General features: G+C 40.9%; 1 long non-coding RNA gene across 1 annotated transcript; it reads right to left on the bottom strand.

The window, feature by feature from the left end:
- Positions 1 to 2,137: 2,137 nt before the first annotated feature.
- On the bottom strand, positions 2,138 to 4,601 carry LOC125548430. Its single transcript, XR_007301087.1, has 5 exons — positions 4,190 to 4,601; positions 3,913 to 4,107; positions 3,265 to 3,353; positions 3,117 to 3,171; positions 2,138 to 2,378 (listed from the first exon to the last, which is right to left on the bottom strand). It is a non-coding gene; the product is annotated as an uncharacterized LOC125548430 (long non-coding RNA).
- Between the last annotated feature and the right edge of the window lie 266 nt (positions 4,602 to 4,867).

Below are 4,867 nucleotides of genomic sequence, written 5' to 3'. Positions count from 1 at the left end.
TCTTTCTTCCGCCCTCACGTCCACTCAATTTGCATGCGCTGTATTAATTGACCATCAATGAAGTGAAGGACTTTACACACGCCAAATTATCACATGGGGTGGATCTTGGTACAAAATTGCGTCCGCCCCTGTACCCGCGTGTGCGTGCGAGGGAATGAGTGCATGCGTGGCGTGCGTGCACATCTTCGCTTCGTGCATGTACCTCCAGTGCGGCTCAGGGAGGACGAGTACATTCTTCTAGAACCAGCAGCACGTCGCTGTGATCAATCCACACAAGGATGTCACAAAAACGCCTCCACATGTGCCACGTGGCTTCATGAACTGTAAGAGAGACACTGTGTAGAGTGCCATTGTGTTTTGCACATACTCTAAGTGCTAATAAGGTACACGTGCATTGCACGTGTCAAATTTTGCAACCAAATTATGAATAAATACCACATTGTAGCATGTAAGCTCTGAGTCATATATGCCTGATGTAGACCTTCGTTTAATTCTCATAGTTCATCTCATTCAAAATCAATTAGTTTTTATAAAAAACCTAGTGCCTCTTTGATTTGTAGGATTTCCAAAACGCGTGAATAGGAAGAACATGGGATTAGAGTGGAATGTCGTCTTGAATCCTACAAGATGGTACGAGTGTTTGATTGTGCATAGAAAAAACGCAAAATTCTTTCAAAGAGGTTTGAGTGGATGGGATGTTTCCTATGAAATGTAGTGCAAATGAATCATATGGAAAAATTCCTATGGTTTACAATCCTACGAATCAAACAACCAAGATAGGAAAAATTCCTAAGGATTAGAATCCTCCAAAAATCCTTCGAGAATCCTTTGAATCAAAGAAGCCCTTAATCTATTTTATGATTCATGGAATTGTGCGTTGTAAAGCATAAATTAAAAACAAATAATGGCAATTCAATTAGAAAAAAAGTTTGGGCAGTTATGATACGGAAGATTCTAGAACAAAGGAGAACCACTATTGTATTGAGATTTGTGCATTATGCTTAAGTTCAACCATGGAGTCTGCTAGATTGTACATGTGGCAAAATCCGGCGGGGGGCTAGAAGATGGTGTGAGGGTCTGAGTGGAGGTAGACTATGAAGGAGTGCACAACTGCAAGATCGATATTTAGAGAGAGGGGGCGAGAACATGCGCTCTTGCACGTAGTGGCGGAGCCATGAAAAATGTCCCATGAGCTAGGGGGCAAGCATTGCTAATCCTTTACGAGGAGGGCCAATTCATCAACTTAAACCATTTTTACCAGCATTTGTCTAATGATCACATTCATATTAGCCTTAATATATAGTGATGTTAGGGGGGGGGCAAGGCCCTTGCTGCCCCATGTCTTCGCCATTGTGCGCGCGTCTGAGAGAGGAAGCGGAAGGCATGGATGATAACAGGGGGGCGTTGGATATATAATTAATGTGGGTGTATTAGCTATATATGTAATCCTATATAGAGAGGTATAGATTGATCGATGTGGACGTGGGAAAGAGGGTGAGACCTCACTAGATATATAGATTGATCGGTTTATGTGGAAAACTATGAAAGACCTAGCTACACACACACATAGAGGAACATCGATCGTTGCGCATGCACGTGAGAGATAAAGAATGCCCGATATGATGGAGAGGGGGATGTGTGTGTGTGTGCCTTCATGGGAGACCGACTTGAAGAAAAAGATTGCATGTGTGCGATGGATAATGCCGACTAGTAGTGTGTGTGCATGCATGCACGAGAGAAAGTTAGTGATACAATTATAAAGAGAAGACCAATGTGTGGGTGTAAAAGACTAGGTGAGGTCATAATCAATGTAAAGTTGAATTCAAATATTTGAATAAGAGATCATGATGTTTGAAACCCATGCATGCATGAATATAACGGAGATCTGTGCAGTGTGGTTTGGAAACAAGCATGTTGTAATGTATACACATTGAACAAGGTCAGACTGGTTTGAATTTGAGATACCGATGGCATACATCGTTGGCCACATTGCATCCGTGCATGGACACACTATTCTAACTAGATGATTCCCCGCGCGTTGCTGCGGGAATTTTTGCGTAAATTTGATGTTATGCGTTGTTAAGGAAGATCAATCCTCCTACTTATATCATTCAAGTTTAGACAAAGAGACGGACAATCAATTACCGCAGAACCAACCGGTTAAAGTTTTCCAATATACGCTACCATTGAGCTGTTGCCAAGCTTTCAAATAAAAAATAGCTTCCTAATTCTCATGTTTTCATCCATTCTTTAAAGGAGAATTTGAAACAAAGTGGGTAATAGAGAAAATTTGAAAGACCGCACTTGTCTGAAATTTTAGATCTCATAATATGCATAATCATTTCCATGTACATCTTCATCCATGCTTGAGTGGAGAACTGTCAAGTTGAAGTTGTTGCATGTTAGTAAACTACATAATCAAGACAAAAGCAACATGTGATCATCAAGATACTTTTGTTATTTAGAGAAGAAACATTTATTTTGCATTAAAATCAATTAGTATTAGAATTACTTTTGGATTTCACAAAGTAATTTCACCAGACATCTTTAGCAATATACAATAGTAAGATGTTGGAAAATGTGATCCTAAAAAGGGAATGGAAGAATAGGAGTTGCGAGTGGATGACAGTGTTGCTTTTCCCAATGGCTCAGTAACACGACTGATAACATCTAGGATTTTGTGCAAAATCTACTATCAGGGGAAATTATATCAAACAATAACATTTTGTAAGTCTTAGTTGATTTTTTTAGGATTATGGGTGTACCTAAATAGTCGTTACACTGGTATCTTTGTGAAACTCTTTCAGTGTGGCTGACCAGATAAAATGAGTAAATGTAATGCAGAATGTTCAACAAAGTTTAACCATAATGTTCATAATTCCTGTTCCCCAAAACTTCATAATTTAGGGAGCACTATATAGTTTTAGTGATATGTGATCGCCCATGTTAAAGATGAAATTGTAGAATAATTTATTTATGCATCCGTACTATATGCCTTTTTCCTAACATCTACATGGAACACTTATACAAAGGGAAGTATAGAGAAAATTATTGTGGAATTCATAAAAAAGGAAGCAAGCCGTAATGATCTGTAGTAAAACATTTGTATGACTTACCTCAGAAACGTAAATATGCATATACCTTCAGACTATTGCATGTATTGGAAGTAACCTTCAGAAAGAGAATATAAATTAGAAAAAAGTTAAGAGTTAGTCCTCAGCAAGTAAGACATCACTTTGAAATTGCTTCAGTTATTTTGGTTACCAGTTATTCCGAAGAAAATGATTACCAGCTAGCACACAATGTATAATTTGTCCTCCAGAAGAATGAAAGAAGACGACGACTTCAGTACCCTTTTCAGGAAAGAAGCAAGATAATTTATTATGCTATATTTACATATCATGATCTTTAACAAAAATAGCTTGAGATAGATAGATATGGCACTTATAGATGGTGCTACTGGAGGGCCCGTAGAAGCTGAAAATCAACGAGAATAACTTGCTTCTTGTTAACTTAAGACATGGAACCGTTTTTTAACCATACGCGAGAACTGAATGTGTTGAATTAACATTAATAAAAGTACAAATGGCCTTAAAACCTTACAATGCTGTACAACCGAGGGAACAAACAACAACTAATGAACATACTAACCAAGCACACTATAGCAAGGAAACAACAGTAAATGAAAACTTTAGCAACTCACCTAGCCACGTGAAATAGGAGAATGACCCGACTATATAAATAGCCATGAAAATGTGCAGAGGTTATAGAATTCCTAAAATTTTGTATATAACCTACATAACTTTCAAGCAAACATATTCGTTCGGATCACCAAGATGGGAAAGGCCATGCTAGCTGGCGACTGCTACTGCTGCATGGCAGCTACTTTTCCGTGTATACATAGTATCGTACCTGAAAGAAGTAGGCTTTGCAGCGAAGTCCTGTAGCGATGCATAATGCACACCATCATGCTTCTTCCCTCTCATATCCTCAAGACGTATATCATTTTGAAACAGGTTGAATCAAGCCAACCCAAACTGAAGCATTTATTTTAGCTCGTCCTTCTATACCATCCAAAATTTGGAGAGTCACCAAAACAGCTATCCGCTATCAAAAACACCAAGAGTCTGTCTAATCAGCCTCTAATCACAGGGAGAAAGATGTCGTGCTTGCTCACAGACACCCATACCTTAGCATCAGCTTGGAAAAGCAATTCCACCATTCCTGCAGTATAATATGGTCGGTGAATTAGCCGGGGCGGAACCTGCGGGAGGAGATGGATCTATCGCCCCTCCAAGCCGTTGCTCTAAACGGAGCCCTGCCCGGCCTCACCACCAGCCCGACCCTCGGAGGACCAGCACCACGGGCATATGTTACCCGCGTTCAGGCAGAACACCGACAATTTCTCCAGCAGGGGCAGCGCGATAGCCGCCACATGCCCTATCCTTCTCATCTCTTTGATCGGCAGGTGGAAAGAGTCGAGCAGCCACCCGGCTGTTGGGCATAGGTACATGTGCTAGCGGGGACTGGATGGGAGAGATTAGGAGGTCCCAGGGAGGAAGATTTGTTTGGGGGGCCAAGAAGGCAGACTGATGGAGGCAGAGGACGGGTTGGGAATTAAAGGAGGAAGTGGAAGTGGAATGGGAAGGGGGACATTTTGTGTGGCTTGCGAGAGCACTGAATTAGTGTGAAAGGGTGCTCGTGAGGACATATTGTATTGGGCCTTTAGCAGTAACTGAAGGCTTATGTGGCAGGATTGCGGCATTGGTTGGTCCCGTATGTAAGTCCCTAACAAAACGCTGATGTGGCAAGTGTGCTTAGGTGGATAGGCTGCATGTTGAGAGAAATAGCTTAGTGGGGATGAACT

The sequence above is a fragment of the Triticum urartu genome, chromosome 3 (assembly GCF_003073215.2).
Source record: "Triticum urartu cultivar G1812 chromosome 3, Tu2.1, whole genome shotgun sequence".
NCBI lineage: Eukaryota > Viridiplantae > Streptophyta > Magnoliopsida > Poales > Poaceae > Triticum > Triticum urartu.
This window is presented reverse-complemented; position numbering and strand designations above follow the sequence as displayed.